Source organism: Panthera uncia, chromosome E3, assembly GCF_023721935.1.
Source record: "Panthera uncia isolate 11264 chromosome E3, Puncia_PCG_1.0, whole genome shotgun sequence".
Taxonomy (NCBI): Eukaryota; Metazoa; Chordata; class Mammalia; order Carnivora; family Felidae; genus Panthera; species Panthera uncia.
This window is the reverse complement of record NC_064815.1, coordinates 25,620,739-25,633,769: the sequence shown is the minus strand read 5'-3', so window position 1 is coordinate 25,633,769 and position 13,031 is coordinate 25,620,739.

Genomic DNA, 13,031 nt, shown 5'->3' with positions numbered 1-13,031 from the left:
GCCTTGAATGCCAAGATCAGGGGTAGTCCCTGGCTAAGAGAGACTAAGAGTGTTCTTGGGGGTGACGGGGCAGGTTTCCTCCACATTAGCGCACTGGGAGGCTGAGTCTCCATCTCTGACCTAGGTTCAAACTGGGAAGAGGACTGAAGGCCCTCCCGCCCCCGGCCCCAGCCCATGCTTCCCTGCAGGCGGAGTTCCAGCTGTGGCTCCTGTGTCCCGACCACTGGAGGCCCAGCCTGCTCAAGGTCACAGCACCCCAGCCCTCTGGCAATACTCCCTCTGGGGAGGATCTCCTTCCTGCTGAGCCAAAGCACACGCCCCTCCCTCAATCTAAACACCCGGGGCCACAGACTCAGGGTTCCCCTGCCCAGCTGTGTCCTTGCACAGCCTGCAGTGATGTGCCTTTCGGGACCCCTCCCCCCAGACCAGTGATCCTCCTGGGTCTGCTGGTTGCAGCACCCACATGCCCTTCCCCACACGGGGGGCACTGGCACCCGCATGGGGCTCCCGGGGCTTTGCTGCTGCAGCTACCCAATCCTGATTCACAAAATGACCTGGAAGTGACAGCCGTGCTCCGGCTGCCGTCTCGCAGAAGGAGGAGTGCAAGGCCAATGCTCTGGAGAGCAGCCTGTTCCTCGGCCTCCCACATCTCCATCCATTTGGCCAGGGGCCCTTTGCGCTCTTGCCGCCAGGCCCTGGTGGTTTGGGGTCTGTCCCACCCTGCCTGGAGTAGAGGAGATCTGGGGTGAGGCTCAAGCTGGGCAGAGGCCCAGGGGCTGGTGAGAGCTCTGTTTGGCTGCCTTCTGCCTCTCAGTCATCTGGAGTCCCAGAACATTCCTCCCTCCAGCAAGATGCTGAGCCCCAGACAGCACCCCAAGCCTGGGGCTCCATCCTCGTTCCCTGAGGGGACTGCCCCTTGCAAGTGTCCAGAGTGGCCTCAGGGCGGGGCTAAGACGTGAGCCCAAAGTGTGTGGGCCTTCAGGCCCTCCCCACCCTCCCCTCCTGGCACAGGGGGCCCCCCTGGAGTGCCCCCAAGCAGGAATCTGGACGTGGAAGTAGGGCAAAAGGAATGAAGCCCGTCACCTTTGCTGAACTGGGGGCACGTGAGGAAGTGCAGAAGGGTCTGCGCCCACCTCCCGCTGGCGAGTCGGGCGCTGCTCCTGAGGTGTTCCCAGGGTAAAATGAACTTGGGGGAGAATAGCAGAGAATGGGGACCACCCTGGGTTCTCCAAGAGGCGCGAAGGGCCAGCAGCAGGAGGTCAAGTAGAAAGGGGACTCCCCGCAGCGTGGCCCCCAGGGCGACACCCTCAGGCCTGCTACTCAAAATGGTGCTTCCAGAAAGCCCGGACTCTGGGGCCCTGAGGAAACCACCGCCATTGTCCAGTGGCAGCAACATTTCTTGTGGTGGGGTGGGGGACATTTCAGGTGCCCACTCTGTGCCAGATGGGGCCCACGGGGTAGCAGGGCGGGCAGCCAGGCAGGCCCATCGTAGCGTGACGAGCAGTGACAGGGGGCTGTCCCATGCACCGCAACCACATGGCAGATGTGCCCAGGCTGCCTGTCGGGGCACCGGTGGGGCCGGGGGCCCCAGGTGTGAGGGGCAGGGAGGGGGCAGAACAGCCAGGTGAGAGGGTCTTGAATGCCAGGCCAGAACTGAAGGCACTGGGGAACCAGAGCCAGCTTGAAATGGGAGCAGAGATGGTCAGTTCTGCATTTTAGACAGATCATCCTGGGGCCGGAAGGTCAGGGGCAGAGGGAGGAGGGATTGGAAGGGGCAGAAATGAGGGCAGGGGGCCCGGGAGGGCGCGGAGGTCTGGGGAGGGGCGGTGAGCTGTGTCAGGGCAAAGAGGAGGAGGAGGAGATAGAGGGAAGATCATCCATAGACTGATGGGAGGGGGAGGGGCGGGGGCGGAGACGGGGTGGGGGGAGGTTGGGGGCAGGGGAACTCAGGCTTGAGGCTTGGAGGCCAGCTGGACCCACCTGGAGGGTTCCACCTGAGAGGGGCTGTGGAGAACTCAGAATCCACTTGGAGAGAAGGAAGAAATCTCGCCCGAGGCGAGAGCGTTACATGGTCAGGCTAAATCTGGGCCCATGCGCGATACCCAAGCGACCTTGTCTCAGAGGGCTCCAGGCTAAACCAAGGCTTCGGGGTCTCTCCGGAGGGCACCCAGACCTGACTATGTGAGGTGGGTTTTCCCTTACTCAGCCACCCACCTGCCAGACCAAGAAGCGGGGAGATACTTTCCGTCCTGCCTCCAGTCATGAAGCTGAACTTGCTCCAAGGCCATTGCCATGGGAATGGAGGTATGTGTGTTGGGGTAGGCCAGAGGGTCCACACCTGTGCCTGCTCCATCAAAATGCAAAGCCAGTATTTTATGGTCCTGGTGGTGAAAACACTTGCAGAAAGAGAACTGATGTACCAACAAGGACTCAAATAAACAGTATCCTCTGCCGGGGGGAGGGGGGCTCCTAACAGCCAAGTTTGAGCCCTTTGGGCATAGAAGATGTAAAATTTCCTGGGACCTAGGGGGGTTCTTATATGTATCAAGAGACAGCAAAGCAGTGCTCTAATGCAGATTTTGACTAATGAACCTTAGTCGGTGTCCCCAAATCCTTTAAAAACAGAAAAAAGACTGGGGCGCCTGGGGGGCTCAGTCGGTTGAGCGTCCGGGTTCAGCTCAGGTCATGATCTCGCAGTCTGGGAATTCGAGCCCCGCGTCAGGCTCTGTGCTGACAGCTCAGAGCCTGGAGCCTGCTTCGGATTCTGTGTCCCCCTCTCTCTCTGCCCCTCCCCCACTCATGTTCTGTCTCTCTCTGTCTCAGAAATAAATAAACATTAAAAAAAATAATAAAAACAGAAAAAAGATTCATCTGGCCCAAATTGCCATCCTGTGGGTAGAAAAAGCCAAGAGTCCTCAATCTCGTTTGTGCCTCAGACCTTGTGGTAGTCTGATGAAGAATAATGCTCAGAATAATAATCTAAAACTCACGAAGCAGGGCACCTGGCTGGCTCAGTCGGTGGAATGTGCAACGACTCTTGATCTCAGGGTTGTGAGTTTGAGCCCCGCGTTGGGTGTAGAGATTACTTAAAAATAAAATCTGGGGAAAAAAAAACCAAAACACCTCATGAAGTAAAATGCATAGACTTGCAAAGGAAACAAATTTTACTGGAATTCAGCCAAAATATTAACTACAATTAAAAACTAATTTGGGGCACCTGGGTGGCTCCGTTGGTTAAGAATCTGACTCTTGATTTCGGCTCAAGTCAGGAACTCACGGCTCATGAGTTTGAGCCCCTCGTTGGGCTGTGCACTGGCAGTGCGGAGCCTCCTTGGTATTCTCTCTCCCTCTCTCTCTCTGCCTCTCCCGTGCTCACACACACTCTCTCTCAAAATAAATAAATAAACATTAAAAAAGATAAAAAATAATTCAAATAAGAATTTTAACTTGTGATACGGCAAGCTACACGCTTCTTTGTTAACACTTTTCTTTCTTTCTTTCTTTTTTTTTTTTTTTTTTTTTTAAGTAGGCTCCACGCACAGCACGGAGGCCAATGAGGGGTTTGAACTCATGAACCTGAGATCAGGACCTGAACTGAGATCAAGCATCACTTAACTGACTGAGCCACCCAGGTGCCCCTATTAACGCTTTAAATAGCAAGCTCTAGCAGGGGCTCTAATAAGTACCATAATTTTCAAAGAATGACTAGTGTAATTGATGCTTCGAAGTTTCTGCAACGACCGAGATCTGATATGAAAATATCCCTGATTTCTAGCCGTGGCAAAGCGACAGGTGCCACTAACACTGCTGTGGTTTCTCCTTCAATTAAAGCATTGTAACTCTTAGCTAGCTGTTAGTTAAAGATGTAATTTTATACCCATTCAAGTTCATGGACTTACTGAATGATTTATGCATGAACCATCTCAGAACCTCAGGTTAACAACCCTGCTCTAAAGAGTAAAAACAGGGGTGCCTGGCTGGCTCAGTTGGTAGAGCATGTGGCTCCTGATCTCAAGGTCATGAGTTCAAGCCCCACGTTGAGTGTAGAGCTTACTTTAAAAAAAAAAAAAAAAAAAAAGAGTTAAGGCAATTTACATGTATTTGAAATAGAATGTTCAGAGGTGGCAGAGAAATGATGGCATCGTGATAAGAAATCAGATGCACACTATCTGAAAAGCCCTCAGCATGTTCTCTCACTGACCTTATTCTCCTGGTTTCAGACTGGCTGGAGAGGGCTAATTAAAAGAAAGCAGTTAAAGGATTTTATGCCCATGTATATTTCTGCGTCCTAACTTTCAACTTGAAGCTTTGTAAATTGGAAGATTATTTTGTAACTTCACTGATAATAAAATTTGGTGCCCAGGAGCTTTAAAAGATACCAGCAAACTCATAGAGACAGAAAGTAGAGGAAGGGTTACCAAGGACTTGGGGGAGAAGAGAAGTTATTGCTTAATGTGTATAAAATTTCCATGTGGGGTGACAGAAAAGTTTTGGACATAGATATGGTAATAGTTGCACAACATTGTGAATATCATTAATGCCACTGAATTGTACACTTAAAAATGGCTAAAATGAAAAAAAAATTGGCTGAAATGGTAAATTTGGTGCAATTTATAAAACACACACACACACACACACACACACGCCAAATAAATTACCGTTTATGCACAACAGATTGGCAAAAACTACATTCAGTACCCTCCATGACCAAAATTGATCAGTGAGAATTTTTAGCTGAGTAGGAGAGTTATAAATTGGTAGAGCCACTTCGAAAAGCTCACAGAGTGTGAGCAGGGGAGGGGCAGAGAGAGAGGGAGACAGAGAATCCAAAGCAGGCTCCATGCTGTCAGCACAAAGCCCAACGTGAGGCTGAAACCCACAAACCTGAGCCGAAGTTGGATGCTCAACCAAGTCACCCAGGCACCCCATTAACTGGTTGTTTTAAGAAAAAGAAAGTGAAACACAACGCATAGAATGGGAGAAATTATTTCCAAATAGTCTATCTGATAATAGTCTAGCATCCAGGATATATAAAGAACTCTTACAACTCAACAACAAAAAGATAAATAACTCAAATGAAAAAATGGGTACCGAAATAGACATTTCTGGGGCTCCTGGGTGGCTCAGTCAGTTAAGCATCCGACACTTGATTTCAGCTCAGGTCATGATCTCACAGTTTGTGAGTTTGAGCCCTGTGTCCAGCTCTGCACTGGCAGTATGGAGCCAGCTTGGGATTCTCTCTCTCTCTCTCTCTCTCTCTCTGAGCCTCCCCCTCCTCAAAAATAAGTAAACATTAATTTTAAAAGAATAAATAGACATTTCTGGGATGCCTAGGTGGTTCAGTCGGTTAAGTATGCAACTCTTGATTTCAGCTCAGGTCATGATCTCACTGTCTTGAGATCGAGCCCCGCATTGGGCTCAACACTGGGCAAGGATCCTGCTTAAGATTCTCTCTCTCCCTCTCCCTCTGCCCCTCCCCCACTTGTGCAGGCGCACATGCATTCACACACAGACTCTTTCTCTCTCTCTCTCAAAAAAAAAAAAAAAAAAAAAAAGACATTTCTCCCGAGAACATATACAAGTGGCAAATAAGCTCATGAAAAAATGCTCAACATCATTAGTCGTTAGGGAAATGCAAATCAAAACCACAATGAGATACCATTTTACACCCACCAGGATGGCAGTAATCAAAAAATTGGAAAACACCATGTGTTGGCAAGAATGTGTAGAAAAATGGGAACTTTTTTATGTTGCTTGTGGGAATGCAAAATGGTAGAGCCACTTTGGGAAACAGCTTAGTAATTCAGAGTTACCCAATAACACAGCAGTTCTGCTCCTAGGTATATACCCAAGAGAATTCAAAGCGAACGTTCACACAAAAATGCAAACATGAATGTTCAAAGCAGCATTATTCATAGTAACCAAAAAGCGATGACAACCAAAATATCCATCAGTGGATGAATGGATAAATAAAATACATTGTAACCATGCGATGGAATACTCTTCAGCCATAAAAAGAAAGAAGTATTGATACATGCTGCAACATAGCTGAACCCTGAAACATTATGCTAGCTGAAAAGAAGTCAGACGCAGAATGCTGCACATTATAATTATTCCACGTAGTCTGAAATGTCCAGAATAAGCAAATCCACAGAGACAGAAAGTAGATTAGTGGCCGCCAGGGGCTGGCAGGGGGAAGAGGGCAATAGGAAGTGATCGCTCTGAGTACAGGATTTCTTCTGTGGGGCCATGAAAATGTTCTGGAGTCAGATAATGGTGATGGCTGCACAGCTCAGAGAATATACTGATAACCACTGAACTGGTTCCAGTTCAAAAGGGTGAATTTTAGAGGCACCTGGGTGGCTCAATAGGTTGAGTGTCTGACTTTGGCTCAGGTCATGATCTCACAGTTCGTGGGTTCAAGCCCCACCACATCTGTCTCTGTGCTGACAGCTCAGAGCCTGGATCCTGCTTTGGATTCTGTGTCTGTCTGTCTCTCTCTCTCTCTCTCTCTCTCTCTTCCCCCCCGGAGTCCCCACCTGACTCTATCTCTCTTTCAAAACTAAATAAATATTAAAAGTTTTTTAAATAGATAAACATTAAAAACAATTTTCAAGGTGAATTTTAATGTAGATGTAAATACGTGAATTACATGTCAATAAAGCTACTGAGATAAATAGTTTACAAATGAAGTTATTAAAGAAGACTTCATACAAATCTCAAAAATAATTCTACACTTGAAAAAGGAAAAATTTACACAAAATTCTTTGTGTAAAATTTCAAGATAATTTTTTTAAACCTCCATATATACATATTATACTTAAACTTCTGATTTTCATTTTTGTGTTTTAAAAAATAAATGTATGATGGTGCCCCACTAAGTCAAAATTTTTTTTTTTTTTTTTTTTTTTTTTTTTTTTTTTAATGTTTCACTGTCAGCACAAACTCCAACGTGGGGCTCGAATCCACGAACCACAAGATCAGGACCTGAGCCGAAATCAAGAGTCAGATATTCAACTGACTGAGCCACCCAGGCGCCCCAAGGCAAAATATTTAAATATCTGGAGTAAACACATAAAATACTTTAACTTTTACCATTTCTAGGAAAATCCATGGATCCCAATATTCAAAATTAATAAGGCTTTGTAAGGTCCCAATACAGTATAACCGTACCTTGGGTTGGTTTGTCAGTTGCTAATCTTCGTGTTTCTGAAATGACTTATTTATGGAAAAAGACAGCCTCACTGAGGTTAAACTGAAATACAAGAGAACAAGATCCCCAAAACAATGATCAGCAGCACGTTCACCACCAAGGCTGAGGTCAAATGGGAAATGGGAAGTTTCTTTTTAAGTTACTTTAAAATCCTGCCCGGAGGTCGTGCATGGATTTAGATTTTTGCACCGGATTCAAGGTAGCTTACGATGTCTGTTCTAGTGACTGTGGCTGCATAATGACTCACCTCAAAGCTTCATGGCATAAAACAACAACAATCATTTTATTATCTCTCACGGTGGCTGCGCATCAGAAATTCTCGAAGGGCTTGGCTGGGTGGTTCTGGCTCAGGTATCTTATGCAGTTGCAAATAAATGGTGGTGGGAGCCTAGCAGCGAGGGCTGGCCAGCCTTCTCATACTCTTCCAGTAGCCTTGGGACCTCTCCATTTGGGCTAGTTGGGGCTCCCTTACAACATGGCGGCCTCAGGGCGGTTGCATTGCTTATGAGGTGGCAGAAGGCCACTCCAGGGGGAGTAATCTAGAAAAGAAAGGAACTGAACTGCATTTTTATGACCTAAGTTTGAAAAACATCTGGTATGGCTACTGCAAGGTTGGTTACAAGCCTACCCAGAATTCAAGGGGGACTCAGCATCTCTTAGTAGTAAAAGTAGTAAGGTCCTCAAAGAGCATATGAGATAGAAGATTTTTTTTTTTTAAGATTTTATTTTTAAGTAATCTCTACACCCAACGTGGGGCTTGAACCCACAACCCTGGGATCAAGAGTTGCACGCTCCACCTCCTGAGCCAACCAGGTGCCCCAAGATGAAAGATATTGTCGTACCCATCATTGGAAGATAGAATGTGTTCAGTGCCCATGGCTGTAGCTCACATTTTTCTCTGCTGTGTCTCATGAAACTCTGAAGTATACCACCAACCAAAATGACACTATGGAGTTTATAAATAAAATATAAGGGTGGGTGGGCAGCTCAGATGTGTAATAATCAAGGGTGCTGGTAGAATCTGTTTATACACTGGCTCTTGAGAAACTCGGATAACAGTATAAACATTCCGTGGACTTACGGAAGGTGTTTCATGTAAGTTTTCTCGGCACGGTTTTTTATTTTGGTAAGATGTGTATACCTCACAACGTACCACTTTAACCCGCTTTAAGGATATAATTCAGTGGCATTAAGCATATTCATGTTGTGTAGCTGCTGTCACCACCCCTTGCAGAACAGTTCCATCACCCCAGACTCAAACTCTACGCCTAGTAAACAGCAGCTCCCCATTTTCCCCCTCGACCCCAGTCTCGGGATGGTTTGTTTTGTTTTCTTTTGTTGTCAGTAGGCTCCACACCCAGTACGGAGCCCAGCATGGGGTTTGAACTCACCATCCCAAGATCAAGACCTGAGCTGAGATCAAAACTCAGACAGTTAACCAACTGAGCCACCCAGGTGCCCCTTGAGATAGTTTTTTGGGTTTTTTTTTTTAATTTTTTTTTAACGTTTATTTATTTTTGAGACAGAGAGAGACAGGGCATGAACGGGGGAGGGTCAGAGAGAGAGAGGGAGACACAGAATCCGAAGGAAGCAGGCTCCAGGCTCCGAGCTGTCAGCACAGAGCCCGACGCGGGGCTCGAACTCACGGACCCCGAGATCATGACCTGAGCCGAAGTCGGACGCTTAACCGAATGAATGAGCCACCCAGGCACCCCAAGATACTTTTTTAAATGTAGTATTTGACATACTTCTCTGGTACTTCTTATTAATTTTACTTAACATTAGTGCAATTGAATTTTCTGACTTTAGCTTTTATAAATTTGTATCTGCATTTATCTGCATATAAACACTAAAAGTGCCTATGATAAAGAAATAAATAAACAAGGGGCTCCTGGGTGGCTCAGTCAGTTGAGCATCCAACTTCAGCTCAATCATGATCTCATGGGCACGGCCAGAGGCAGGTGTGGGGGGACAAAATAAGGTGGGAACAACTCAACTCTTCATGTTACACTATCGTCTTTTGTTTTGGGTGTCATCCTGTTGAGCAAGGACGTGGGTTATTGATACTTTTGCCCAACTCGCTTTTGCTCTCTATGTAAATGACAAACTGTCAAATCTAAAAAGGTCTGGTCGTTTCTTTACCAGCCAAATCTGTCAGCCCGGCCTGACACCCCTCAGTGAGTTCGAGGTTGAGCCATAACTTGTTCTGAACGGGGACTATGTTCTGCGACTTTACAGTGACCAGAGGACCCTCGAGGAGCAGGCAGAAGGGACAAAGAGCACTTGCCCAAGTTTCCAGCCACGGGAGGGGAAAAATTACCCACCAGCTGTGTTTTTGTTGTTGTTGTTGTTGTTGTTGTTGTTGTTGTTGTTGTTTTAATCATTCTATTCACCTCTCTGCTCCCAGGTCTACTAGATGTCCTCTTTGAAACACGAAAATGATGCTAAATGTTTCAGAAAGTGTGTTTTGCTCTCCTAAAACACCAGAGTTTTGTTTTCTGTTTTGCATAGTAATTTTTTAAGTTTATTTATTATTTATTTTGAGAGAGAGCAGGGGAGGGGCAGAGAGACAGGGAGAGAGAGAATCCCAAGCAGGCTCTACACCATCATCAGGAAGCCCGACGTGGAGCTCAAACTCACGAACTGTGTGACAGTGACCTGAGCCGGGGCCAAAAGTGAGGCACTTACCCGATTGAGCCGCCCAAGCGCCCCTGTTTTGCACAATAATTTTGATTCAGCGTTGTGTTCGGACTGGAACTAAGTTCTTGTCTCTAGCGTTTGAAGGTTGGGGAAGAGTGCTTCTTTCGTGGAGAACCATCAAGACTACTAGTTTCCGGAAGAAACGGAGCACTGTCCCTGGGAATCATGGTCTATGGAACTGGAGCGGCTGTCATGAGGGCGATGGTGTGAGATCCACCGGGTCACGAGGCTGCATGGACACAGTGCAGTCATCGAATAGTGGAGATGGTACATTTGGGATCGGACTGAAGCAGGTCCAGAGGACACAAGTAAAAGAAACAATCAGGCAACTTCCTTTTCTTCTGGCACATCATCACTGTCAGCATCACCCTACGGAGGAAGGCGTGGGCAGTATCCCGAACTTGCCCGTGTTCGCAAACCGAAACGCTCTCCCCTTTAAACACTAGCTCCCCATTCCCCTCTCCCAGCCCCTGAAAAGTGATTCCACTCTGTCTCTCTGAATTTGACAAATCTCGGGACCTCATATAAGCAGAGTCATGCAACACATAATGTCTTATGTGTCTCCCTTGTTTCTCTTAACATAATGTCTTAATATTTTTTTTAATTGTTATTTATTTTTGAGAGAGAGAGACAAAGAATGCACAGGCAAGGGGCGGGGTGGGGGTGGGGGGGACACAGAATCTGAAGCAGGCTCCAGGCTCTGAGCTGTCAGCACACAGCCCGACACGGGGCTCGAACCCAGGAGCCGTGAGATCATGACCTGAACTGAAGTCGGACGCTTAACTGACTGAGCCACCCAGGTGCCCCTTTGTTTCCCTGAATTTAAAATGTCCTCTTCCTCTGGCTGTTTAAGAATTTTCTCTTTCTCTCTTCAGTCTACTGAAGTTTGACTTTGATATGCCAAGGTGTGGTTTGCTCTGTATTGAGCCCATTAGGGTTTACTGCACTTCTTATATATGTGGATTCATACCTTTCATCAATTTTAGAAATTTCTCAGCCAGTAACTCTTACTACTCTGGTGCTTTTTCTCCATCTTCTCCTGCTGGCTCTGGTTTTCAGCACTGACTTGCCTCCAGCTACTGGAGATGAGAAATCCCTTTAAGGGTTGCATCAAGGCACTGTCTCCGTGCTGGGTTCCACTGGCTGTCCTGAGCTTGTTATTTTCTTCCTTCCAGTTTTCTCAGGCGATAAAGAAAAGTCAGCCAACTCCACAGTTCATAGAATTGCCATTGCCCCCATATCCTTCAGGATCTAAGACTACAACATACGTGAGATTCTTGGCAACTGTCAGGCCACATCCACAGGAGCAGAGAGACACGGACAGTTGAGGTGTGTGGCTCTCAGGGCACGTGGTAAACTCAAAGGTCAGCCAAAGAGATGTGGGTTATAGCTTCAATAGCATTATCTCTACAAGATAACCAGATGGGCAATGAGGAAAGCTCTTTAGAGAAAAATACCAGCTAATAAATGCATAAGGAATGATAAAATTCAACATCTTATAGCACTCAGGGAAATAATGGATGCAGGAACAACCACCACGGGCTGCAAAAACCATTAGGTCAGGTTTTTGGAGCTTTATAATGGATGGGTTAGCCTGCCAACTTCTAACCCCCAATCAATCCTATCATGACTAAAAGCGAGTCCTGAAGTGAGATGATGGAAAGAACAGAGAACTTCTTATGAATCAAACAAATAAGCAAAAAAGTTGAACTTGAATCCAATCACGTCTCTAGATCTAAATATGAGTTTATTTAAAACATTATTGTAATACGGGGATAGATGAACATGTCAAAGAACACTTGGGGAAAAAAAAGGAGGGGGGCCACCTGGGTGGCTCAGTTGGTTAAGCATCCTAATCTTGACTTTGGCTCAGGTCATGATCTCACAGTTCATGAGTTTGAGCCCTGAGTCAGGCTCTGTGCTGACAGCACGGAGCCTGCTTGGGATTCTGTCTCCCTCTCCCTCTGCCCCTCCCCTGCTTGCTCTCTATCTCTCAAAATAAATAAAAATAAACTTAAAAAAGAAAAAGAAAAGAACACATTTAGCCAAATCTAGAACTGAGAAAATCTACAGGAATATATACTCTGTTTCTTCAACAAATAATTGTCATGAAAAAGAAAAATGGGAGGGGATGGGCGCCTGGGTGGCTCAGTGGGTTGAGCGTCCAACTTTGGCTCAGGTCATGATCTCACAGTTCGTGAGTTCGAGCCCCGTGTCGGTCTCCATGCTGACAGCTCAGAGCCTGGAGCTTGCTTTGCATTCTGTGTCTTCCTCTCTCTCTGCTCCTCCCCCGCTCACACGCTGTCTCTCTCTCAAAAATAAATAAAGATTAAAAAAAACAATGTTTTAAGAAAAAAAGGGAGGGGAACTGACATAGATAAGATGTAGGAACTAAATGAAATCATCCAACTGTAAAAAAAAACCAGCATTTTTGAGACAATTGGCAATATGAAAACATTGGGTATTAAGTATAAAAGAATTCTTGTTAATTTTGTTAGGTGTGATAGTGGTATTACGGATTTTTTTTAAGGTTCTTATTTGTTAGGGACACATGCAGAAATATTTACAGATAAGACAATATGATGTCTGGAATTCGCTAATATTCCAGTGGGGGTGGGGTGGGGGCAGGGACAGAAACAAAAGTGTTGACAGGTGTTGAAGCTAGGTGATGAGTACGTGGGAATCACTTTGTATTTGCTCTTCTTAGGACTATTTTTTATAACCATAATTAAACTTTTCAAAAAGCACAAGTTGGATGGTGAGGAGAAGGAGAGCCCCTGCACGGGGACGTCGAGTCTGGAGCATGTTTATATGTGGAAGGAGGGATAGAACGACAGAAAAAGAACTCCCCCGTGGAGCCAGGGCTGGAGGGTCCCGGGAAAAAAAGGTGCAAAGCCCAGGTGGCAGGCTTGACCTTGGCGAGGGTGGCAACTACAGTCCAGCCTCCATTAGATGAATGCCAGCTTGTGCCCTATTCACACATTTGATCTTAATTGGCCCTTACAGCCATCCCATGAGATAGCGTCATTATTCCCCTTTCAGAGATAAGGAATCGAGACTCCGAAAGATGGGTGACTCACTCAGGGTCAGACAACCCGTAAATGGCAGATCCTGGATT